Source organism: Dendrobates tinctorius, unplaced genomic scaffold (assembly GCF_039654945.1).
Source record: "Dendrobates tinctorius isolate UK_male_01 unplaced genomic scaffold, ASM3965494v1 ptg000070l, whole genome shotgun sequence".
Lineage (NCBI taxonomy): Eukaryota > Metazoa > Chordata > Amphibia > Anura > Dendrobatidae > Dendrobates > Dendrobates tinctorius.
In genome coordinates this window covers 29881705-29909454 of record NW_027361738.1, presented here as the reverse complement: position 1 = coordinate 29909454, position 27750 = coordinate 29881705, and the positions used below count along the sequence as shown (strand labels likewise).

Genomic DNA, 27750 nt, shown 5'->3' with positions numbered 1-27750 from the left:
CGGTTGGCTCATTTTGATAGGGTTTTTGCAAATGGTAGACAGCAGCTTTCCTATCCTGTCCTATGTAGTTAGCTTGGGCCCCATCATTTGCTCAACCTATCTTTCTATCTGTGTTAGTGTTTTCATCTTGCTTCACCATCATTATATGTTGGGGGCTGCCTATTGCTTTGGGGTCTGCTCTGGGGCAGTTTAGTTTTTCCCCTTTCTGTCTTTAGGCTATATAGTTCTCCGTCTGTGATCGAGGGGTCTAGGGCACCGTAGGAACCCCCCCACGGCTACTGCTAGTTGTGGATAGGTTCAGGGGTCTGCAATCCGATAGCTGCCAACCTCTCTGGTTTTTCTGGACTTAGCTGGTATTTTGTTTTTTCCTCCTTCGGTGACTCATCATAACAGTCCACTGTGTCAAAGGCAGAGGACAGGTCCAGGAGGAGGAGGATAGAGTAGTGTCGCTTGGCCTTGGCGGTTAATAAGTCATTGGTGACCTCAGGGCAGTTTCAGTGGAGTGGTGTGGCCAGAAGCCAGATTGTAAGCGGTCAAAGAGGATGCAAGAAGAGCGGTGGGAGGACAGTTCAAGATGGACGTGTTGTTGCAGTAGTTTTGAGGCATAGGGGAGATGTTATGAATGAGTCACCGAGGAGGAAAAACAAAAACAAGCTAAGCCCCAGAAAACTGGAGAGGTTGGTATCTAAATGGATTGCAGACCCCTAATCCTATCCACACAACTAGTAGTAGCCGTGGAGCGTACCTACGATGATCCTAGATGCCTCGTCAAAGCCGGAGAACTAAATAAGCCTAAAGCAAGAAAAGGGGAAATCTAAACTGCCCAAGAGCAGACCCCAAAGCAATAGACAGCCCCCAAACATGTATTGTCGGTGAGACAAGATGAAAACACAGAAAAATAGGCTGAGCAAACCATGGGGCCCACACTAACTAGAAAGGACAGGAAAGGAAAGATGCTGTCTGCAATCACGCACAAAACCCTGCCAAAAAATGTCCAACACTTTCTGATAACAAAAGCCCTGAAGTCGCTAGACTTCAATTCCCTATATCAGCACTCTGGTATATTCTGAAGACAGAGCAAAAAGAGACCAATCTGATCAGGGACAAAAAGCAAACTGGCATAAACAGAGACATAAGAATGGAAATTGAGCACAGCCCCAGTAGGGGCTGGCTGACCACAAAAACTGAGTAAACCAGACCAAATCTCATGTGAAAAAATAGCAGAGCACACTTAGCTTGAGGCAGGAACAGAACTGGAAACCAGAACCTCAGGGCAGGAAAAAATTACCAGCAAAAAATTAGGGAGTCGGCTGTCTTAAATCCAGTCAGAGACTCCTGATGTCCAATCACAGTCCTCCTCCTCAGGTGGCAGGTCTCTGCCATTTAGATCAGCTTCATTACCAGCTGTCACCAACAGAGGGAGCCCGGATGGAGAACTCACGACTCCTCTGTCAACACAGCCAGCTCCACCACCCTCACCAGAAGCCAGAGGTAAACCAGAAAATGAGTTCACAACAGGAGAAGTGATACTGCGGGCCCCATACGTCAATCAGGGCAGTAATGCCCTGATGGCGGCCCTGCACCATGGTGTAATGCTGAATGTAGGCATGATGCGAGCGTCCAACCAGATATTCAGCAGAGACAATGAGCTGCGCATGTCAAAAATCACAGCTGGCATCAAGCCCTGAGGTTAGTAATGAAGAGGTGTATATCAGACACCCCCATTACTAACAAAGTTATGGAAAAAAATACACAGACAGAAAAATAAATTTTATTTAAAAAACACTCCGACACTTTTCCTGGTTCACCAATTTCTTTTTGAAAAAAAAAAAAAAAAACCACACAGGTCCGCTGTCATCAAGGGAATCTGCCACAGTCCACCAAATCCGCCGTAGTCCACTAATGGAAAAACACAAACAGAAAAAAAAAACAACACAATGTCACTTGTTCACCAATTTATTTTAAAAATTGTTCCCCATGCAGCCCTGAGGTTGTCCAGCATTCCCCCCAATCCGGTGACTGTGAATGTGAATAGCAGTGAGTAACATTACTGCTAGTGATGAGCAAACGTGGTCAGATAAGGTGTTAACCGAGCATGCTTGGGTACTAACCTAGTGACTTCTGCGTGCTCAAATACTATGTTCTAGTTTTCGCGCCTGCAGGTCTTGCGACTGTTCGACAGCCACAACACATGCAGAGATTACCTGTTAGGGTTCTGTCCGGGTCTGTGCAGTAAATGGAACGAGGGACAGCTAGTGTGAGGGAAGCCCATAGAGCATTACTTGACTTTGTTAGTTGGACTTGTGGCCTAGCAGGAAATACCAGTGATCCCCCCACACTAGGGCAATCAGGAAAGCGCCAGAATTGGCGTATCTAATGTGATGAGCCAATCGTGGGGCAGCTGCGGGTTGGTATTTTTAGGCTGGGAAGGGCCAAATAACCATGGACCTTTCCAGCCTGATAATAGCAGCCTACAGCTGTCTGCTTTACCTTTCCTGGTTATTAAACAGTGGGGGCACCCACATATTTCTTGTAAATTATTTATTTATTATCTTTACCCCCAAGAGTGGATTGCATGTTAATGACAAGGCCAATTTTTACAATTCTGACCACTGTCCCTTTATGAGGTAATAACTCTGGAGGAACTCTTCCATGGATCCTGGTGATTCTGACATTGTTTTCTCATGAAATATTGTACCTCATGATAGTGGTAAAATTTATTTGAATTTTTATGCCCTTAAATAACAGAGATATGTCACATAAAATAGTTAATAAGTAACATTTCGAACATGTTCACTTTACATCAGCACAATTTTGGAACCAAAATTTTCTTTTGTTAGGAAGTTATAAGGGTTAAAAGTTAAACAGCGATTTCTCATTTTTACAACACCATTTTTTTGGGGGACCACATCACATTTGAAGTCACTTTGAGGGGTCTATATGATAGGAAATACCCAAAAGTGACACCATTCTAAAAATTGCAGCCCCCCGGTGCTCAAAACCACATTCAAGAAGTTTATTAACCCTTCAGGTGCTTCACAGGAGTTTTTGGAATGTTTAACAAAAAATGAACATTTAACTTTTTTTCACAAAAAATTTACTTCAGATCTAATTTTTTTGATTTTCCCAAGTGTAATGGGAGAAATTGGACCCCAAAAGATGTTGTGCAATTTGTCCTGAGTGCGCTGATACCCCATATGTGGGGGTAAACCACTGTTTGGTCGCATAGCAGAGCTTAGAAGGGAAGGAGCGCCGTTTTACTTTTTCAATGCAAAATTGGCTGGAATTAAGATCAGATTTTTGGGAGGCAGAAAGAGCAAAAAACAATTCATTAATTTCTTTTTTTTGGGGGGAGGGAGGGTCTATACCATTCCGTGTGTGGTAAAATTGATAAGGCAGTTTTATCCTTTGGGCCAGTACGATTACAGAGACACCTCATTTATATATTTTTTTTTTATGTTTTGGCGCTTTTATCTAAGATCTTGTTTGATCACAGTATTTTGGGGGTTAAATTGCCGGGAGCGTTCTGTGACCGCTCCTGGCACCTAATGCCGGGTTTCAGCTGTTAGAATCAGCTGACACCCGGCTGCGATCGGCCACGTACTCCCCGTGAGCGCGGCCGATCTCGATGAAGTAATGATCCGTCCATGGTCAAATTGGCCCAGGGCATGTGGACGGAATATAACATCCGATGTCAGAAAGGGGTTAAACAAGGCTAAAGATCCTTCAGAGCCAACTTTAGAGTTTATTATATCTATTCTATCCATATCTGTATATAAGATTGCTTTATTAGTTTGTAAACTAGTTTTAAATTACATAGTGAATTATAGTATGTAAAAGATGATGTTAAGAACACATTGCATATGCATGTCGCACAGATGTCATACGGATACTGGGGGAGAAAACAAATTGCACACTCGCATGGCATAAGTTCAGCCATACGGATTCCACTTGTCCAACTTTTCTGAAGCAACATCAGATCAATATTTTACACAGGAGTGTGAATGAGCCCTTATACCCAGTATACAGGACAGGAGAACCCGTACTGTGCAGTGTATATATACATGGAATAAGGGCTCATGCACACAAACGTATAAATTGGGTGTGTGCTATCCGATATTTTATTTTTATCATATTTTTTCTTTTATCAGATACTATTGAATGAGGAAGTGCAATATTTTTTTCCCATACTGACTCGGTATGAGAAAAAAAGCTCAATATATAAATATTACCCACTATGTTAACACCGCACTATAGCTATATACATGACACAGGACAGGATACACCTAGAATGGTGTATATACGGCTACATCACATAGGAGACGCCGAGACTGCTGTGTATACATATTACACACACAATAATGGCCTAAAGTGTTGGAACCCTTGAAATTGTTCCAGAAACTGAAGTTTTGACAAAATTGTTGGCACCCTCATCTTAATATTTGGTTGCACACCCTTTGGAAACAATAACTGCAATCAGTGGCTTCCCATAACCATCAAGAGCTTCTTACACCTCTCAACTTGAATTTTGGACCACTCTTTCATGCAAAAATCCTGACAGGGCGCAGTCCATAAAGCATAGCTTTTTGCTAAATAAAAGTATTTAGAAAACTGTTTATTATTTGTGTATTTATTTATTTTATTAAATTTCTCGGAGAACCCCTTTAAGGCCAAAACCAGTTGTGCCCATAAGTCGTGAGAAGCCTATTTCATGTATAGAGCATTGGCTGTAGGTGGCTGCCGGTTATGAGGTCACGGAATGTTGTGACATCACGATGACATAGAATCAACTGCCGAACGGAACTTCTCTGAGGGTTTCAGTTAGTGGAGTGTAAGTAACATCATTTATATTAGCTCCTGATTTATGTCCTATTATATCCCATGTGTCTGTGACTCTCGCTCCTGATTTATGTCCTATTATATCCCATGTGTCTCTGACTCTCGCTCCTGATTTCCCTCATTCTCTAATATCTCAACTTTATTTTTTGCTAATGTTTAAACTGTGTCATCTATCTAACCGGCCTTCTCTCTTTGTATCCTCCACCATCCATGTGAACAATACAGTGCAATGTATAGATTAGGTATAATTAGGAATATAGAAATAACTGCCATAAATATTTAATTTTTACCATTTTGTAACAGTTACATAACATTTAGAGGGTCTAAGGGGTAACGTTGTCCCTTGTGGAGGCGCCAAGTTGGTGTGGGGAGACTTATAGGCCAAGTGATGCTCCTCTGGGAATTTTAATATGCAGGGTGCCTGTTCAGAGGAGGAGGACAAGAGCTCTAGCGCCACCTATTGGCGATAGCTTTGTGCTAATAAGGAGTAAAAAATCCAAAGTACTTGATTGTAAATGCAGCTTCTGGTTTGGTTTCCTATCCAAAGTCATGTGCCAAGGCTCATGAAAGGGCCGATATTGACTTTTAGGATTGCCTCCTCTAATGGGTGGCTCTAGAACTCCTGTCCTCTTCCTCTGTGAAGAGGCTATGTGCTTTATATTTAGGTGATTACATTGATAAAGTTTTGATTTAAGGTAAAGAATCTAAGAGGGTTGTACAAGATTTGAAAAATTCTGTCTCTTCAAAAACCAGCGCCACACCTGTCTGTTGGTTGTGTCCGGTATTACAGTTCAGCTCTATTCATCTCTATGAAGCCGAGTTACAATGCCAAACACAAGCCGTGGACAGGTGCGGCGCTGTTTTTAGAATGAAGCAGTTATGTTTTTCCAGTCCTGCACAATCCCTTAAAACCCTATTTCATGGATATGGGATTGGTTGTAGGTTTTTGTCACTCCTGACAGTTACTGCTGTTACTGGGGATTAGTAATCCATGAAATGGGATGACATCACACAGTGACATCATGGTGCCTGCCGAGGGGACACTCACTAGAGGGCTGCAGTCGGGCGTAAAGTGGAAGGAAACGTTGTATTAGCCTCTTTTTTGTGTCCTTTATTATGTTCTGATAGGTTCTCCTTTATCTATAGGTGTTAACCCTGTAATGTCAGGACATAACTTCTCCTTAATAATGGAATCGTTATGTAGTTAATCCCTGCAATTCTTTACAAATATCAAAACAGGAATGAAATACAATGTCTGCTATAATTCTTCTTTTTCTATTATTTTATAGTTTATGAGCGAGAATCTAGCGAGGAGAATGAGGTAAATGCTTACTTACCCTAAATCTGCAATTTCTCTGATAGACTGGAGCCCCTGGATGGCGGAGAGTCACCTTCCATGTCACCCGTAATCTCCTGCAATTCTGCTTCCACAGGGAAACATTGCAGCTCCATGTCAGAATGACCGGGTGACTCTATTACCGCCGAGCATTAGCCGAAGGGCAAGTTCAGATGTGGCAGATTTAGTGCCCATTTTTGGGAAATTCATTCATGGTGGGAGGAAATTGTGGGCCCCTTCACACGTCCATATAATACCAATACCGGAAAAAATAGTATCGGTGTCATCAGTGTTTTGCATCAGTGTGCCATCAGTGTGTCATCAGTGTACTGTCAGTGTGCCATCAGTGTACTGTCAGTGTGTCATCAGTGTACTGTCAGTGTACTATCAGTGTAGTATCAGTGTGCCATCAGTGTACTGTCAGTGTAGTATCAGTGAGCCATCAGTGTGTCATCCTTGAGAAAGCTCAAAGCGTTTTTGTGTTATTAGAGTACACACTATTTAGAAACCAATTCTCCACCAATTCTGATATTTTACAAATTGTTAAAATATAAACTTTAATTAAATAGTATAAAAAAGGAGTAATTACTCCCATATTACTCTAATTAGTGTTTTTTTGTATAAATATTTTTTTTAGTATTGCATTAAAGATTACATTTTAATGATTTGTAAAGTACCACAGTTGGCGATGACTTGGTGTCATTAGTGTGTCCCCAGTGTCACCCGAGTGCTATCAGTGTATCATCAATGATTCGTCAGTGGGTCACCCGTGTGCCATCCATGTGACATCCGTTTTTTTCCAGTATGGCTTTATAAAAATCAATTCCAAAGCTTCTATACTTGCAGTGTTAAATATACATGGACGGCACATGGATGACACATGGATGCCATTCGTGTGCTATATGTGTTGTACATGGACCCATAGACTGGTATTGGCCTCTGTCATCTGTGCTGCTGGTAAAACGCGGACATATGAGCAGCCCTATAGGTTGTAATGGGTACGTGTGGATATATGTCTCCAGTACGGGTTGTAGGGATGTGACTCGCTCAGGTGCAGCGGGAGACAATCATGAGGCAGGTTCTTCCCAAAGTTCATGAGGTTTATTTGCTCCATAAACCATAGACAGCATAACACTGAAATGTAACCTTCACTTCAGGCAAAGGAACATAAAAGTCCGTGGCTTCAGACTCGGACTGAGAGTCTCAGCACATGCTGGGAGGTGTAGTACTCCCCATATACAACTAATATACATAGGCCAGGGCAATGTCCAGAGCAGCGCTCTATCTGCAGCCGCAGACACAGGAAGGCTTCTCCTTCCTTGGAACACAGACCACTCTCTGTAGTGTCCCACCTGGACACATGGAAGTCTGTCCACACTCTGACAGACTCCCTCCACTCTCTCACATGTGCCAAACACCTCAATTACATAGCCCTGTAACCACACCCAAAGGGGATCACATGGCTATGACATCACCAAAGGTTGTATAGACACACAGGCTTCCCTGATACAGTGTAACAGAAAGATCAGCAGTACCTCTGCTGATCAATACACCCTGGAGCCTGCATCCCAAGGCCACCCACCTTGAGACCCACAATGGTCATTTAGGACCCTGCTCCTGTTACCACACTGAATGTGCCTGTACACCCGTCCTGGGACACCCACACAGCGCCCCCTAGCCGACACAGTGGTAACTACACCACATACCTCCCCCCTCTGTTCAAACTTGTGGGGTTGAACACATGACATCACCCAGGTATCTTGAGACCTGGCACCCATGTCACCTTGCCCTACAAGTCGAGAGGACATCTCCGTCTGTTTCGGTAGTCAAACTGCCTCATATTCACGTTAGGCCTCCCCCGCCCCCAGCGGTCAGTATCTCGGCCTTGGGCTTTGGCCTTCCCGTCAACGTCCGTCAGTGTGATCAGACACTCTTTAGTCTCCACCTGTTTGCAGTGCGCTCCGACACCCGACCTTTCTCTCACCGGCCGGCTCTCCCAGTTCACACTGTCATGAGTCCCACGTCCAGCTGGGCCAACTGGCTGGTCTGAGTCTGACCCTCTGTCACTATGTCCACCACCGGGTCTCGTGCCTATGTTACTACGATTAGAACGGCCACTTGCGGACTCTCGACGTTCTTGCCTTCGACTACCTGTCCTTTCATTCCTTGGAGGATCCCTTCGGGTCCTTACACCTTGGGTTGGAGGTGGACGCCACCTGACGTTCTCTATCTGCTCATTCATCTGCAGTCGATCCTGTCTTAGCTGCTCAATCTCCTTCAGGTACGCTACCCGATATTCCAGGAGCATGCGAAGCTTCCCAATGCTTTCCACCGAACCAACCACAATGACAGGAACCATGTCATCTTCAATAACGACTTGGATTTCACCAGCAGGTGGGATCCTCACTCTCTTCACACAGGATCGATTCACCATCTCCTGCATTACCTTTCCAAGTCTGCCAACGACTTTCCCCACCAGATTTCTGGGTACCGGAATTATGTCTTCCACAAAGCCCAGCCGACTTTGTGCTTCCCTTGCAAGCTCCAGACGTCGAGCGGCTTTCCTATTACGCTCCACGAGCATCTGTTTCGTGCGGAGACATTGTAGGTGCATCTCCTTCAGGACAGCCACCCTTCTCTCTGTGTCTTCCGTTTCTGCCAGTATCACCAACTGGTCTGTTTCTGGTGCCCAGCTCACACTATAGGCCTTTACTGCCTTTTTAAAGGTCTCATGCACACCTTCGCTGGCACACGCTTCTCGCACGTCTTCGGGTACCTCCATCACGCACTTGAAGGTCATGGACTTGCTCTCATCCTGGACAGATGGCTCTGGGTTCCCCACGGACACTTCCCTCAAGATATCTGTCATGACCGGATGACTGTCTTGTGCAGCTCTTGGCTCACCATCTTCCTGAGATTTACAGTCTTCAGGACCCTTTTCCAAGATGGGCTTTGGCAGTTCTGCCTTGCTATCAGTCGGGCACGGCCGCTGTACGTCTTCACCCATCCACTTCTTCTGCAGAAGACCTTTTACTACTCCACTGAGTTCTTGCAGAACTTTATCTCGCTCCTCTGCCAGGTAGCGATGCTGATCCTCTCTCCTGAGAATCTCCTGTTGATGCTTCTCTTGGGCCTCTCTGAGCACCTCCATATCTTCCAACAGGGTCTTGTTCATGGTTTTACATGCTGACAGGTGACCTCTGAGCTCAGAGACTTCCTTCTCCAGCTCATCCACTCTGTGCTCAGCTGCTTGCCTTAGGACTCTTTCCCGTTCGACATGTTCTGTTACAGTCTCCTTTATCAGCTGTATCTCATGATCTTGTTCTCTTTTGGCCAGCACGTGTCTCACCACTACCTCTTTAATTATATCATCAAAGGGTACCACTGGGTCAATCACACCAGTCGAGTGAACCCTCCAGTTACCGTCCAGCACCAATGTGTCTAGTCCAGTAGTCTCATCTCCCAGCCCACCATCTGTCTTATCACGAGACGTCAGGTCCGTCAGTTGGGCAGATGTACTTCTTCCTCTGGTCAGTTCTACCTCTGACCTGTCCATGTCAGGAGCCGTCACTGTCTCAGTGTCCGCTGGCCCCACAGTCGAAGCATCTCCATCATCCGACCAAATGTCATCAAACAAAAGAAAGTCCCGGCCCCTCTCCCAGGCATAGACTAAGTCCCGTGGTATCCCTCTACCTTGGCACTCACCACCTTTGGTCCCCTCAAACACTACTGTGTCTACTGCGTAGTTCACCGTGACCCCGTGTTTACAGTGAACCCTGACGTTTTTCTCGGTCAGAGAGAAAACGAGAGGAGTTCCTGTCAGAGTCACCTGACTCTCTGAGTCCAGCCGACCAAAGGCTCCTTCCCGGTGCAGCATCACTGTACACATCTGTGGCCCGTCATTACTACCTGGAAAGGATATTCCACATTCTGAAAAAGACCTGCACATACACTGCGGTACTCCAGACGTACCTACTGAGTCACCTAGTGCTGTCACTTCTTCAAACTTGGCCCCTTTCTGGACCACCACCCCGCTTTGGGTTGCCACTCCAATTTGGGTCACCGCCCCCTTTCGGGACTCCACCCCCTTTTGGGTTACCACTCCAATTTGGGTCACCTCCCCCTTTTGTGACTCCACCCCTTTTTGGGTTACCACTCTAATATAGGTCACCGCCCCCTTTTGGGACTCCACCCCTTTTTTGGTTACCACTCCCTTTTGGGTCACCGCCCCCTTTTGGGATTTCCCCATGTCCGTTCTGCAGAACTTCTTATGCCACAGTTCACACAGTACAGTTTGTCTCTCACGAAACCACACAAGTCTTTGCTGGCACCACCACAGCTCCTGCTGTCACTGATCACCGGCACCTCCGGCTGCTGTTCACACACATACACAGCGGCTGGTGTCACTGCAGCTCCTGCTGCGCCATCTTCGTGGACCCGCCGATCCACCGGAAGCCGCTTGTCACCTTCGTAACCCCGCCGGGTTACTGGAAGCTGCTTGTCACCCTCAAAGATAAAAAAGCCACAAAAGTGCACCCATAGGGCCTTACCAGTGCATGTATAATGGGTTATGCAGCAATAATACAGGGTACTCACCCTCAATAGTTGTGTAAAGCCACAACTACTGTATCCGCTTAGTAACATGCCATAAAGCTGCAGCAGGATGGCGTAGACAGACAGCGTCTGCTACCAATGCTCCCAGGGCAGATCCCTTAAAGAAAACACCAGGTCCCTATGCTGCGAGACCTTCGTGACCCCACTGAGCCACAGCAAGCACCTTCAGGTTTTGCAGAGGAAAAGAAAAAAAAACAAAACACATGCACAGTCTCTCACATGTCCTGTTCGTGTGCCACTCAGGACGTACCGTCTCCACCTGAGACCGTCCAACACACAGGGCACACCGGGTGCTATTCAGGGAGCCGACCCTCCTCCCAGGGTCTCCCAACACACCAGCCTCACCAGGTCCAGGGGCTCAGCGGGTGCTCTTCAGGACATCCGTCTCCGCCTGAGACTGCCCAACACACGCCTCACCAGGTCCAAGGTCATATCATGTGTTCCAGGGATCCGATTCCTCTCCTAGAACCTCCCAACACTGACCCTCCAGGACCTTGCTCACTGACCCCTCCAGGAACACAGTCTCTCACTGACCCTGGCCAGTGCAACACAGACTCCTGTCTGTTACCTGTGTCGGCCACACAGGTTCCTGGACGCCTCTTCTCCTCAGAGGTATCCCACAAATATTAATAGTCACTTTCTCTGACCTCGGTCAGTATTACTCACAGTTGTCAGACCGTCTGCTCTCCTGGCTCAGAATCGCCAGCGCTGCCACACGTGCTTCTGGGAGTCGCTGCCCGCAGTCTGTCACCAATTGTAGGGATGTGACTCACTCAGGTGCAGCGGGAGACAATCATGAGGCAGGTTCTTCCCAAAGTTCATGAGGTTTATTTGCTCCATAAACCATAGACAGCATAACACTGAAATGTAACCTTCACTTCAGGCAAAGGAACATAAATGTCCGTGGCTTCAGACTCGGACTGAGAGTCTCAGCACATGCTGGGAGGTGTAGTCCTCCCCATATACAACTAATATACATAGGCCAGGGCAATGTCCAGAGCAGCGCTCTATCTGCAGCCGCAGACACAGGAAGGCTTCTCCTTCCTTGGAACACAGACCACTCTCTGTAGTGTCCCACCTGGACACATGGAAGTCTGTCCACACTCTGACAGACTCCCTCCACTCTCTCACATGTGCCAAACACCTCAATTACATAGCCCTGTAACCACACCCAAAGGGGATCACATGGCTATGACATCACCAAAGGTTGTATAGACACACAGGCTTCCCTGATACAGTATAACAGAAAGATCAGCAGTACCTCTGCTGATCAATACACTCTGGAGCCTGCATCCCAAGGCCACCCACCTTGAGACCCACAATGGTCATTTAGGACCCTGCTCCTGTTACCACACTGAATGTGCCTGTACACCCGTCCTGGGACACCCACACAGCGCCCCCTAGCCGACACAGTGGTAACTACACCACAGGGTGAAAACAGCTGCCAGACGCCCTGGAGACACGTACATGTGAACAGGGCCTTACACTACGCCAGGTTTCTGACATACAACAGTTGTACATTTTAGTGACCATTGATGATCTGTTATCAGCTATGGAGCAGATACAATAATTCCTAATTGTCTTCCTTACTCTTCAGTAGGATGACGTTGGAAGAGGAGTACAAGGAGTACAAGGAGTTCCTGCATGAGCTGTATGTATATAATATAACTGGGATTATTGATCCTCCTGGACTCTCCCTGTAATGATCCACCACAGAGATGTTCCCTATGAGTCTGCATTGGTTATATTAAGGCTCAATAGTATCATTCCTCTTCCTACCATCATGGTGACTGTGTATGTGTAATATTATTCATTGTTTTCTTGGCTTTTTCTTTAATAGATGGAGAGTCAGCATAGAGCTATGGGAGGTAGAATTCGAGTATGTATCTTATTATATCTTCCACATTCATATAGGAGTAGTATGTGTCCCAATAAGGGGAGGATTCCATGGTGGTGATATCATGGCGTTACTGCTCCCACTCAGGGGCATTTACACTGTTTCCATAAGAAGGATGACATTGCTTTCAATAATAAAGAACTTAGACCCAAATTAATTCTTCATACTGTTCCTCATCCCTTTTATTCATAGAATAACAATACGGTCAGGAGCCAATTACAGTAATGCCCCAAATTTATCCGGACTCTTGACCGACCAAATGTTGTCTTTGAGCCTGAGATTAAAGGATCATCCTTCTGTGTAGCACAATCTATGTGATGGCAGAGCTGGAGAGATTCTGGAGGTTATGTCCATGCTGTTATCTGAGGGACAGGTTATATAGATCATGGCCCAGATTCATCACCACCTTTGTGTCCACTTTATGTCTACTTTTGTGTGTTGGCACCTTTTTTTGTTGCTTTTTACCCTTTTCATTATTTGCACCTTTTTTAAGTCAATTTTACATGTGCTCGTCTTTTTTCTAATTTTTGCTGCTTTGTGGCCGTTTTTTAACAATTCCAGATATTTTCACCTGATTTGGCACAGATTCTCTCTAGTCTCCTTCTTCCTCCCTCTGGTGTGTTTTTCAGTACTCCAAAATATGAGACCAAACATCACAAACGCAGTTCAAAAGACGAAAAAAGCCTATTTTTTACTTTGCGACAAATTCATGAATCACGCACATTATTTTGATGAATTCTGTGCCAAAACAGCAACAAATACCACTAGACATATAAGGAAAGTGACTTATAAAAAGCCGCAGATGATGAGCCAGTGTGTTATGATTCTAACCAGAGCTGCATGTTCTATTATAGGAAAAACAAATTTGGAAGAGCATCCCGCGCGCCTACCCTGGAGACCATCTTGTAAGTTGGTATTATAAACAGAGTCATATTTCTGAGCTGTTCCCTCAGATATACTATTTCCATAATCAATGTACTGTATCTACAAGGGGAAATGATGTAAGAAAGAGTTGGAAATTCATGAGGATTTCACATCCCCTCATTGTCACTGTGCCACCATCAGCAGACACAGGCACGCTCATGTATAAATACTCTTCTAAGACAAAGTATCAGTGTGACCCTTCACAGCCAATCAGAATCCAGATTTCAACATCTCAATTTCCTTTAAAATGAAGAGCAGTGATCTGGTTGGTTGCTGTGAGTGTGACGAGCGTCAGCTTACGCTGAGTCGTTTTTCCTTTTAGAATGGACCCTCTGGGCCGTGGCACCCACCCACCTAGGGCGAGCGAACCTAGTGAGAACCCACCCCCTGTACAGGGAGTGTCAGGGGCAAGACCAACGGGGTGAGCCACCACGGCAGCTGGACCAGACGGCCGGCTCAGGGAGACACTATTGAGTGTCTAGCAACAGGGCGAACCGGAAACGAAACATAAAGCGAAGTCACAGGATTTCATCAGCAAACGTGGTTACACATTTTAATCAGATACAAGGCAAAAACAGAGAATCAGATGCAGGGCACCAACGGTGAAACACGGCAAGGTGCGTGCAAGGGCACGCCTAAAGTTCAGACATAACACGTGCAGAAAACATACTGGAGTCCAGGGCAGGATACGTGTTAGGGATCACACGAGTTCCTAGGAGGGATGCGTGCTAGGACACGCCAGAGTCCAAGACAAGGTGCACGCCGAGAGACACGCCAGAGTCCAAGGCAGGGTGCGTGCAAGGAGACACGCCAGGATCCAAGACAGGGTGCGATGGCATCGGACTCCGGACTACTGGCAACGACCGACAGGATCCAGGCATCAGGCTACGGAAATCAGGTCCGGACATCAGGCCGCAGTCATCTGGTTCTGGACCTCTGGCAGCGGTCGGCAGGTTTCGGGAATCCGGCAGGCAATCCAGGGATCAAGGCAGGGTGCGTACTTGGAGACACACCAGGGTTCATTCAAGGACGGAGGCCTGCGCATGCAAAGGGCACGCCAGGGACAGGTTTAAGGACGGAGGTCTGCACGTGTAGAGGGACACGCCAGAGAAAGGTACAGAGCAGAGTCCTGCGCTTGCGAAGGAACACGCCAGGGTCAGGTTCATGGACGGAGGCCTGCGGATGCCGAGGGGCATGCCAGGGACAGAGTTTAAAAGCAGAGTCCTGCGCATGCAGAGAGGCACGCCAGGGTCAGGATTCAAGACATGATACAGACTAGGACCTGTGTGTGCTAGAGGGCACGACAGGGTACATGGCAAAACCTGCGCGTACTTTTAGAGAAGCACGGGGAGGTATGCCAAGGGCAGGCGAGGACCTGCTGTCATGATCCAGTGTTGGATCTGGCGGTATTTAATGCATTAAGTGAACTTTTCCTTTGGTTCCAAAGTGTGTCGTGATAGACCCCGGTGGCCATTAGAATTATCACACGTGGTGTCCTTCATTCTAAGTTGCCCGGTGGTGGGGAATGGTATCGCACCTTAGGTTTAGGTTAATGTTCACTTAATTATGGATCAGGTGTGACACCCTATAAAGGTGTGCTCAGGGTATGCAATCATCATTGGTGATAGTTGTTCATTTGCAACCAACCTTGGTGGTGGAAGGAGCTGGAGAGATTGCTCAGCTCAATCTGAGTCCTGGTGTGGAAGGAGTCACAGAAGGGAGTTCTTTGCAGCGCTGACTGAACTTGGTGGCAGCTATTCAGGAGGAAGGCTGCAGTCGGTTGCTGGACTCTGTGCTGGAGCATTTGCACAGAGAGAGCTAAGTTCTATTTCCCCTGTTTGTGACTTTCCTTATGTTTGATCTAGTGCAGTGGTGGGATTAGTTTCCGCACCGGCCAATGCCCTAGCGAGGGACTAGGTTCAGGGCAAGTCAGGGCATAAGGTTCGCGTGCGGCGACAGGTTCGGAGCCTGTATAGGGAATGTAAGGAGTGCAGGGACGCTGCCTCAGGGGAGCTCAGGAGGTCTCCATGTCCCTATTCCCTATTACAGGGCCCACCACTGTAATTGTTCCTGTGTTTCCCCTTATTATTTAAATTCACCAGCTGGAGGCGGGGTATCCAGTTTTACGTGTACTTTTTAAATTCGCCAGCTGGAGGCGGTGTATCCGGCTGCACGTCCCGGTATTATTTAAATTCGCCCCGCTGGAGGCGCTGTATCCAGGGTCACGTGTGTCATAAATTCGCCCTGCTGGAGGCGCTGTGTCCAGTCCCACGTTGACCGTTACATTATCACCAACCGTAACATTTTTTCTTTTCTGCTGAGCTATGGACCTAATGCAAACCTTTACCCAGGTACTGCAGACCTTTACTGAAGAGATTAGAGGGCTGCGCGGTGAGATGGTGCAGCAACTGCAGCTGTTGGTGGGCTTTGGAGGTTTGATTCAGGCACAGGCTCAGCCAGAACCCAAGATATCTCTCCCAGACCGGTTTTCTGGAGGGAGAGATCAATTCTTGGTTTTTCAGCAGGCCTGTAAATTATATTTCAGGCTGCGCCCTCGTTCTTCAGGGATCGAAGAGCAACGGGTGGGAATCATTATGTCCCTTTTGAAGGGGGATCCCCAATCCTGGGCCTTCTCCCTGCCGGACGATTCACCATCTTTAGAGTCCGTGGACGAGTTTTTTGCGGCTTTGGCGCTTGTGTATGGGGATCCTGATGGCGTCTCTCTGGCGGAATCCCGACTCCGTAGGTGTAAACAGGGAGCCCGGATTGCTGAGGAGTACTGCTCTGAGTTTAGGAGATGGGCCACTAACACTCAGTGGAATGACCCTGCACTTAGGAGTCAATTTGTGCAGGGTCTGTCTCCTAAGTTGCAGGACACTCTGGTGCAGTACGCCGCCCCCAGGTCGCTGGAGGCCGCCATGTCCCTCGCCATCCTGGTGGATAGACGCCTTAGGGAAAGACATACACAAAATGTGCCCCCTGTAGTCCGCTCCGGGGGTGAGGACCCCCCGGTACGGTTGGTGGAACCCAGGCAGCCCGGTGTTGTTGGTACAAATAGGGGGTTGCCTGGGGTTCACCGTGGTGGGGGGTATGCTTTTTCTGTGGGAAGCCGGGCCATTTCATGGGAATCTGCCCAGGGCGTGCCAAGTCTCCGGACGAACCTATGCAAGTAGGAGGTGTTGGGTTGTGTTCAGGCCTGCCTACGGTTCAGGGAGTGGGGTTGGCATGTTTTTCCTGTGGGCAGACTGGTCATTTCCTTAAGGCGTGCCCATTACGTGCCAAAATATCTGTGTCATCTCAGAAGCCGCAGACCCATGGTCGTTTGGAGGGAGGCAACCAGGGAGTGTACATTTCCTCCATTTTGCCCTCCCAAGGTATTATGTCAGCAGAAGTGTTAGCTGGCGGGGTACCGGAGGTGGTACCGGTGCTTGTGGACAGCGGAGCAGGAGTCAGTCTAGTGGATGCTCGTTTTGTCCAGACTCATGGCCTGAAGTGTAGGACGCTGGCCCAACCTATAAGCGTCCAGGCCATTAACTCTGTTCCACTGAGTCAGGGGAGCCTTACCCAAGTCGTAGAAAACATCCATCTGCGTATAGGACATCATGAGGAGTCCTTGTCATGCTACGTCTTGGAGGGAATGCCAGTACCTATCGTTTTAGGCTTCCCTTGGCTGAAAAAACACAACCCGGGGATAGATTGGCGAGCTAGGGAAGTAGTCAGCTGGGGGCAGTCGTGTGGGGGCTGCTGCCTTGAGACCACTGTCTCTGCCGTCTCTCTTCAGGGGACCCCTTCCTCTCCAGTGAGAGCAGCGATTGTGCGGTGGGGGAGTAGGGGCAAGTTCCAGCCCTCGCCACTAGCAAACCCTGTGAGGGGCAGACCTCGTGGTGGAAAGGGTTGGAGGGTGGTGTACCCTATGGTGTAATGCGGGGGTGTGAGTGTGGTGACACAGGGGGACGCCTCTGTTATCAGGTCCAGAATGAGTTCACCAAGTTTTATGACAAACGAATGTGTGCAATAAACGTTCAGGTCCGGACCTGTGTGTGAACGAGCGTGTATGGGTGCCACCAAAAATCATCTTGTGGAAGTGTGTTGTGGAGCCTGATCAGCTCATAACAAACAAACATACACATACATAAACTCGTTCCCCAGGTCGGCGCTGTGGAGATGAGTGGTGCCTCCAAAATTAACTTTATTGCCATTACCAGCTGCGTGTTTGTCATAAATTTGAATTCAGGTGAGGGTGGGTGAACTCAGGGTCTGGGCGTCCCCGCTGTAGGGGTTTCCCTAAGGAGGGGTGGTCTTGAGGGTCCAGAGGCCCCTCATTAAGGAGGGGGTACTGTCATGATCCAGTGTTGGATCTGGCGGTATTTAATGCATTAAGTGAATTTTTTTTCCTTTGGTTCCAAAGTGTGTCGTGATAGACCCCGGTGGCCATTAGAATTATCACACGTGGTGTCCTTCATTCTAAGTTGCCCGGTGGTGGGGAATGGTATCGCACCTTAGGTTTAGGTTAATGTTCACTTAATTATGGATCAGGTGTGACACCCTATAAAGGTGTGCTCAGGGTATGCAATCATCATTGGTGATAGTTGTTCATTTGCAACCAACCTTGGTGGTGGAAGGAGCTGGAGAGATTGCTCAGCTCAATCTGAGTCCTGGTGTGGAAGGAGTCACAGAAGGGAGTTCTTTGCAGCGCTGACTGAACTTGGTGGCAGCTATTCAGGAGGAAGGCTGCAGTCGGTTGCTGGACTCTGTGCTGGAGCATTTGCACAGAGAGAGCTAAGTTCTATTTCCCCTGTTTGTGACTTTCCTTATGTTTGATCTAGTGCAGTGGTGGGATTAGTTTCCGCACCGGCCAATGCCCTAGCGAGGGACTAGGTTCAGGGCGAGTCAGGGCATAAGGTTCGCGTGCGGCGACAGGTTCGGAGCCTGTATAGGGAATGTAAGGAGTGCAGGGACGCTGCCTCAGGGGAGCTCAGGAGGTCTCCATGTCCCTATTCCCTATTACAGGGCCCACCACTGTAATTGTTCCTGTGTTTCCCCTTATTATTTAAATTCGCCAGCTGGAGGCGGGGTATCCAGTTTTACGTGTACTTTTTAAATTCGCCAGCTGGAGGCGGTGTATCCGGCTGCACGTCCCGGTATTATTTAAATTCGCCCCGCTGGAGGCGCTGTATCCAGGGTCACGTGTGTCATAAATTCGCCCTGCTGGAGGCGCTGTGTCCAGTCCCACGTTGACTGTTACACCTGCGCGTGCTATAGAGAGCACGTAGAGCACAGTGCAGAAACAGCGTGAAGTGCAAGGAAGCACAGAGAGCACGGCTGGGGCACTGGCTAGCTGATCGGTCTGCAGCACTAACAGGCGGGCAAGACTCCAGCGAACCCGGCTGAGGCATAGCAGGTGACACAGCTGTCACTGACCGAGCACGGCTGAGGCACAAGCAGGCGGGCACGACTAGGGCGGGCAGGGCTGAGGCACAAGCAGGAGGCTAGGAAGGCCAGGTGCATGCAAAGGGCACACGAAGCAACAAAGCAAGAAACAAGACAAGGCTAGGCGAGAAACAAGGCAAGACAGGGTGCGGAACATAGGCAGAAACAGAGCCAGGTCAGAGCAAGAACAGAGCTAGCAGCGGAGTGTAGGCCGAAGCCCAGAGCCGGGCCAAGGCAGAGCCTTGGGACTAGCGTGGAAATGTGCAAGAGAGCACCAAAGGGCAGAGTACGGAAAACCAGGCAGAGACAAGAAACATGAGAAGTACTACAAGGCTCAGAATAGCAAAGACCAGACATGGCAAAACAGGTTAAAGCAGAGAACAGCGGAGGTACTACAAGGCAAGGCAAGGACAAACATGGCATGAGAGACAACACAAGACATGGCACGAGACAGGAGTCAGAGTACAAGCACAGAGCGTGTGCAGAGACGCACGACAGAGCAAAGTGTAGGGGCACAGAATACAGGAGCGACCCAGCAAGCCTAGCAGCCATATAGGGAAGCAACACGATACTCAGGCCCTGACCATAGGGAGGGGCGGTCTGATATAGCACCATAGCACCAGTACTTCCGGGTCAGGACCTGGGAGGAACTTTGTGTTCAGATCCTCCAGGATCATAGAGAGCATCGCTAGAACAGCCTGGGTAGAACCATAGAGGAGGTCACATGATCAGAGGTTTCCAGGAATACAGCGGATTGCAGAATCAGAGCAGGGCTGGAACATAGAAGTCACATGATTAGGTGTTCCAGGAATACAGCGGATTGCAGAACCAGACAGAGATGGATGGTTACCCAGCAACAGCCATGAGTTAAGGCGCGCGTGCACATTGCTCCAGGCATCTTGCGGCATGACAGACATGGCGGACGGTAACACGGACACTTTTTCTTAGAGAGATTTTTACGGATCATGCCTGGGAGTTTTATGAAACCATTTATGTCCTCCATACACAGTCTACTATAAATTGCAGCCTTCATTCTGCTAATAGTTGGCAACTGGAGGATAACAGTGACGATGGATAGAAATTCAGAAGTTTTTAGAGAAATTTCTCATATAAAATGAGTAATTGTAAAAACAATGGCAGTTTATGAGAATTGCTAAATAATGTCTATGTTATATATCCAATAGTGAGGAAGAGGAGGAGGAGAAGGAGGATGACGAGGAGGAGAAGGAGGATGACGAGGAGGAGAAGGAGGATGACGAGGAGGAGGAGGAGGATGACGAGCAGAAGAAGGAGGATGACGAGGAGGAGAAGGAGGATGACGAGGAGGAGGAGGATGACGAGGATGATGAGAAGGAGGAGAAGGAGGATGAGGAGAAGGAGAAGGAGGAGGAGAAGGAGGATGACGAGGAGGAGAAGGAGGAGGATGACGAGGAGGAGAAGGAGGAGGATGACGAGGAGGAGGAGGAAAAGGAGGATGACGAGGAGGAGGAGGAAAAGGAGGATGACGAGGAGGAGGAGGAAAAGGAGGATGACGAGGAGGAGAAGGAGAATGACGAGGAGGAGGAGAAGGATGATGAGGAGGATGACGAGGAGGAGGAGAAGGAGGATGACGAGGAGGAGAAGGAGGATGACGAGGAGGAGGAGAAGAAGGAGGATGACGAGGAGGAGGAGGATGACGAGGAGGAGGATGACGAGGAGGAGAAGGAGGATGACGAGGAGGAGAAGGAGGATGACGAGGAGGAGGAGGAGGATGACGAGCAGAAGAAGGAGGATGACGAGGAGGAGGAGGAGGATGAAGAGCAGAAGAAGGAGGATGAGGAGGAGAAGGAGGATGACGAGGAGGAGGAGCAGAAGGAGGATGACGAGGAGGAGGAGGAGGAGGATGACGAGGAGAAGGAGGATGACGAGGAGAAGAAGGAGGATGACGAGGAGAAGAAGGAGGATGACGAGGATGATGAGAAGGAGGATGACGAGGAGGAGGAGGAGGATGACGAGGAGGAGAAGGAGGATGAGGAGGATGACGAGGAGGAGGAGAAGGATGAGGATGACGAGGATGACGAGGAGGATGAGGAGGAGAAGGAGGATGACGAGGATGAGGAGGAGAAGGAGAAGGAGGATGAGGAGGAGGAGGAGGAGAAGGAGGATGAGGAGAAGGAGGATGACGAGGAGGAGGAGGAGAAGGAGGATGACGAGGAGGAGAAGGAGGATGACGAGGAGGAGGAGGAGGAGAAGGAGGATGAGGAGGAGAAGGAGGATGATGAGGAGGAGGAGGAGAAGGAGGATGACGAGGATGAGGAGAAGGAGAAGGAGGATGAGGAGAAGGAGGATGACGAGGAGGAGGAGGAGAAGGAGGATGACGAGGAGGAGGAGGAGAAGGAGGATGACGAGGAGGAGGAGAAGGAGGATGAGGAGGAGGAGGAGAAGGAGGATGATGAGGAGGAGGAGGAGAAGGAGGATGACGAGGAGGAGGAGGAGAAGGAGGATGACGAGGAGGAGAAGGAGGATGACGAGGAGGAGGAGAAGGAGGAGGAAGAAGAGGTGGATAAGTTTAATGCCACATCAGAAGGCAGCAATGAGGATATCAGCTTGTAAGTAGACAGATAGTGAGATTATAATGTATTCGCCAAGACTCCCAGAACACCGCCGAGTCTCCTGGAAAAAAATGTACTCAAGAATACATGGATAGCAGTTATATCCAGTCAGATAACTTTATCCATAGGCTTCCTAAGCATTAATTCTTGGCAGGTTGTTAAAAATGGGGGGATCCCATTCCATATTTTTTAATTATTTTTTTAAATGCCGTTGGGATCCCTCTATTGTTGATAACCAGCTTTGCTAAAGCTGACAGCTAAATGTTGCAGCTCGCAGCTGTCAGTTTTACCATACTGGTAATCAAAAATAGAAAGACTTCACGTCATTTTTTTTTTTAAATTGTATTTATTTATAGTGCAGGCACTGACTGATGAATACTCCCATCAACGACACCTGATCTCGCTGTTATTAGCGGCAGCAGGCGTAGGCTGCTGGGAATAGTATTCTCTAATCAGCCGACGCCTCTATGAACAGAGGTAAACTTTCATAGCTGGTGTTGGAAACCGCAGCTCTCTGACTGATCACAGACAGTGTTTGCTGTGCTGTGCTGCAAATGACAGCATGGCAAAAAATGGGTGTTCGGGCATACCATGCATCTGAATGGGGTCTAGGTTCGGTTTCGGGTACTGTTCTGGTACCCAAACCAAGCTTTTTTTTTTTTTAACCGTTTGGCATAACACGCAGGACCCAAACATCCAGAGGTTCACCCATCACTAATTGTGACAATATCATAGGACATTACACAGGACAATATCACTGTATAAATTCTCATAGACTGATCAGAATGATGATGTGAATTGTCTGAGTCTCAATTTGTTTGTTTGGATTTTTTAAGACACAAACATAAATGGTGGATGCCAAAATGCTATAGAAGAAAGAACCAGACCACTGTCAAAAACATGTAAGTATTTAACCCTTCCCACAAATGGATGTGCCCTTATGTCCTAAACGCTGTCTTCTAGATGCAAAATTATACAATGATTTGTCCTGGTAGTTACACAGGCAGATCAGTCCGCTTGCAAGTGCATGTGAAATGTATTCAATGAGCTAATAATTAGCAATCTATATGATGTGGTGAAGTATATGAGATAGGGCATACATTATGTTTATTATCTGTATCCCTATGATGCTAGGATTTGTTCCTGATTATTATATTGATATATTTATTTGTGATCACTTTTTCTTTTTCTCCAGCAGCAAAAGTGATAAAAAAGAAACAGAGAGACGTCCAACAAAGTAAGGAAAAGCTTCCCCCATTGTTGTATGTGACATGTTGTTACACTAAGGCCCATAATATGGGTAGATATACTTTGTGTCTTCCCTTTATACTATATTGTACAGTATATTTTTAATGGAAGATACCAACACCTTCCCTTCCTTTCTTCTCCATTCTATACAGCTGGCTCCTCCGAGCTTTTACCTGCTGCTTCAGCAGAGCGGGAACACAATAAATAAAACGTAAGTATAATTTTTTTATTGAAAGATTTACAAACTCTAAGCGGTATCATCAGTTTGCTATATATAGAAAAAGAAAGAGGGGAGACACAAAGCGCAATAGGGTCTTATCCCACGTATCACAAAGATGAAACACCAAGAAAACTGCTCACCTGGTGCAGGTGAATACAGGCATGTAAAGATGGCGGCTGCCGCAGATCCACAGCTCGATCCACGACCTTATGAAGAGATATGCTTAGTAGGAAGTGTGGATTATCTCCGCGCTGCCGCAATAGATTAATTCCAGAAATTATTGAAATATTCCAGTGGCTTATTCAACGCATTTCGGTGTTCCAATGACCCCTTCGTCAGGAAATACCACATACAATATGAAGAGACAAGGTGCTTGCAAGGTTTAAGCACATGCTAAATTCAAAAAATGGCGCCTAACGATGAAATGACACATGATGTCAGAGTTCATGGTTGACAAAAGGTTAACACGTCTTTATCGGTATAGAATTAAACATATACATTAAGGATCCCTTTCTTAATCATCAATTCATTTCTATTCACAGATTAACGGGTAACAACTGAAAATTATTTAAAGAAAAAAATGAAGAAATGAATGAGTGGATCCCAGCTTTCTTCAAAAGAGAAGATATGGACAAGAACCTGCGGAGCAGAAACACATTAAAAAATTAATAAATATTTAAAAAATCTAAGTGAACTGTGTCCATTAATAATTATGAATATAAAGTGATCGCTTTTACCATGTAAAATAAATCAATTTCCCAGTACAAACAATATAAAAAAGAGGAAGACAAGATAAAAAGGGGAGGGGGATTTTTTCTGTTCGAAGCTCTAGAGCAGGGTTCCCCAACTCCAGTCCTCAAGGCCCACCGACAGATCATGTTTTCAGGATTTCCTTTGTATTGCACAGGTGAAGCAATTATGACCTAGGCAATACTAAGGAAATCCTGAAAACATGATCTGTTGGTGGGCCTTGAGGACTGGAGGTGGGGAACCCTGCTCTAGAGTGAGGGAAAGTCGCAAGACATCGCAAACTCCCAGACTGGGGCCGATATTATGCCAAGATCATATCCAAGGAGAAACCCATCATCACTTATTGTTGAAAAAAACGTCATAATTAAAAAGTATAAATAATATGCGTGTGAGTATACAAAGATGGATTTGTCAGAGAGAAAAGACATCGCTGTCGACGTACTGACATGCAGATATCTATAACTGTGAAAGCATTTCAAAAGAGAAAACTTATTGTTTAAAAACAATAAAAAATATATATATATGTTGTCATAGTAAAGGACTATCAGTAATTAGTAGACAAAAAAAAAATATCCGTATGGAAATGAATCTATATCTAAGGTTACATTCAAAAAGCAAATTTTAGAGAAGAGAAGGATAATTCAATATTATAACTGAGAATTTCGTCAGAGATAATTTTGATATATAGAAAGGGAATATGAAAACATAAATTATACCATTCAGCCATTTGTAATATAGAGGAATATTTTAAAAGAGGATATTGTAGATTATTATAGAAAGGATCAGCTTTTTTGGGTAAAAATAACCTTTTAAAGGGGAAGAGGAGATTGTCAGTTCAAAAAATAGGCGTCAGAGGGAATATATCCATTTGACCGCCGAAGAAGAAAGCCAGGACCCATCGATGGCTCAGAAGAACCACCGCAGGAACACCGCAAGTTCGCGTCCTGGACAAAGACACCAGCAGTAATTAATATACAGTCAAAAATAGCATAAAATAAGATACATTACGAATCCAATGGTCCTCCTACAGAACCCGAGCCGAGGCACAACACAAAAACACAATTTAGGAAATAATCGCTATGCAGATTCCACAAGTAAAAAAATGTGAAATTATATAGTTATACAACAATACAAAACCCTCAGTACTCCAACTGGAGATGCATATAAATAAATATAAAATATTTGACACGTTTCACTTCTAATATTCCAGCCCCATCACCATGTATCCCCAACCTGCACAAACCCCTCATCCTGCTGAGCCGCTGCTGCCATATGTGTCCCTATTACTGCACCTGATACCCCAATGCTGAGCCGCTGATGCCGTATGTGTCCCTATTACTGCACCTGATACCCCAATGCTGTGCCGCTGCTGCCGCATGTGTCCCTATTACTGCACCTGATACCCCAATGCTGAGCCGCTGCTGCCGTATGTGTCCCTATTACTGCACCTGATACCCCAATGCTGAGCCGCTGCTGCCGTATGTGTCCCTATTACTGCACCCGATACCCCAATGCTGAGCCACCGCTGCCTTATGTGTCCCTATTACTGCACCAGATACCCCAATGCTGAGCCGCTGCTGTCGTATGTGTCCCTATTACTGCACCTGATACCCCAATGCTGAGCCGCTGCTGCCGTATGTGTCCCTATTACTGCACCTGATACCCCAATGCTGAGCCGCTGCTGCCGTTTCTGTCCCTATTACTGCACCTGATACCCCAATGATGAGCCGCTGCTGCCGTACGTGTCCCTATTACTGCACCTGATACCCCAATGCTGAGCCACCACTGCCGTATGTGTCCCTATTACTGCACCAGATACCCCAATGCTGAGCAGCTGCTGTCGTATGTGTCCCTATTACTGCACCTGATACCCCAATGCTGAGCCGCTGCTGCCGCATGTGTCCTTATTACTGCACCTGATACCCCAATGCTGAGCAGCTGCTGCTGTATGTGTCCCTATTACTGCACCTATTGTGTGGTTCTGTGTGCCCTCTAAATTCTAAAGCATCCCTCTATAATACAGTAATGCCGGGTGCAAGTGACCTAGAAAACAGTGCCCATATTTTGTCCCCTAGAATGTAATAATGCCCTCTGTGTGCCCCGTTTGACAGTCACAGTAACCTGAGTTCCCCTATAACAATAAGTGCCCACTTTACATTTAATAATGTCCTGAGTATCCCCCCTGTACCGCTCCCCTATACACAGTATAATGCCCCCTCACTGTATATATACTGACCCCTTAGTATCCCCCAATGATGGCTCCAACACTGTATGATGGTCCCCTCACTGTAAAATCCACATTGTATGATGGCCCCCTTTCTGTAATCTACACATTGTATGATGGCCCCCTAGACAGCCTCCATATAGTATAACACACCAGATAGTCCTCAAAATACGTAGTATAGTATATTGCAGCCCCCAATAAGCAGACTGTAATGTAAGGCAGCACTCCCCCATAATAATAATAATAATAATAATACATTTTATTTCTATAGCGCCAACATATTCCGCAGCACTTTACATTTCAGAGGGGATTTGTACAGACGATAGACATTACAGCATAACAATAATCACACAGATCATAACAGATACCAAGAGGAATGAGGGCCCTGCTCGCAAGCTTACAATCTATGAGGAAAAAGGTAGACACGAAAGGTGGGTGGTAACAGTTGCCCTGGTTGTATGGACCAGCCATAATGTTAAGTGTGTAACAGTAGAGACACAGAGGGCTAATAGATGCATAAAGCATGTGGGAACATGATGCGGGGAACCTGGTTATGGTAAAACTTTTGACTGTGCCACACAGGGATAGGTTAATATGTTGAGGCGGTAGGCCAATCTGAATAAATGTGCTTACTGGGCACGCTTAAAATTGTAGGGATTAGGGACTAATCGTATTGACCTGGGAAGTGCATTCCAAAGAAATGGCGCAGCACGTGTAAAGTCTTGGAGACGGGAGTGGGAGGTTATGATTATTGATGCTAACCTCAGGTCATCAGCAGAACGGAGGGCGCGGGTAGGGTGGTATACTGAAACAAGGGAGATGTGGGGTGGTGCTGAGCCATGGAGGGCTTTGTGGGTGAGGGTAATAAGTTTATACTGAATTCTGGAGTGGATGGGTAGCCAGTGTAATGACTGGCACAAGGTAGAGGCATCGGTGTAACGATTGGCGAGGAATATGATCCTGGCTGCAGCAGTAAAATCAATGGTGTCGTTCAAAAGTACAACTCTTTCTGCAAAAAACCAAGTCCTCATGTGGGTGTATTGGTGGAAAAATAAAAAAGTTATGACTCTGGTGAGACGGGGAGGAAAAAAAGGAAAACGCAAAAAACAGAAAATTGTAAAGTCTCGAAAGGGTTAAAAGTGATGATTGGGGACTTGAGACTGATCGCTGTCTGTAGCATGGGTCATCAGCATTAGCTCCGGGGGTATCTACATCCCGGCCCGTGAGCTGTATGAAGACCCCCAGCACCATGGAGAGCGCAGCGTCCTAATCATTATCTACGAGACCCCGGTATGTAGGTAAAGTGGCGGCAATAGGACGGAGCTGTGATACTGGACCACCTGCGACCGTGTTATAGGCCGGGGTCAGACAAGTGAGAAACTCGGACGAGTCTCACACATCAACACCCGGCACTGCCGCCGGCACTCGGCCTGGAGCGCTCAGTCTCATAGAAATACATGCAGCGCTCACTCCGGTCCCGAGTGCCGGCGGCAGTGCCGGGTATTGATGCGAGGCTCGTCCGAGTTTCTCACAAGTCTGACCCCGGCCATAGAGTCGTGTTACTCCAACCTCACTTCTTACAACCTACAAGTGCACGGAGATGTCTCACATTCATCCCACACGTGGCCTGTGCACCTACAATGCCGCGGCTGAATTCTCGCCCCAGTCCGGCCCTGC

At 47.1% G+C, this 27750-nt stretch overlaps 1 long non-coding RNA gene across 1 annotated transcript; it reads left to right on the top strand.

The window, feature by feature from the left end:
• The first annotated feature begins 21992 nt into the window (after positions 1-21992).
• LOC141095926 (uncharacterized) lies at positions 21993-23090 on the top strand. Its single transcript, XR_012233507.1, has 3 exons — positions 21993-22533; positions 22827-22868; positions 23032-23090. It is a non-coding gene; the product is annotated as an uncharacterized lncRNA (long non-coding RNA).
• Positions 23091-27750: the final 4660 nt, after the last annotated feature.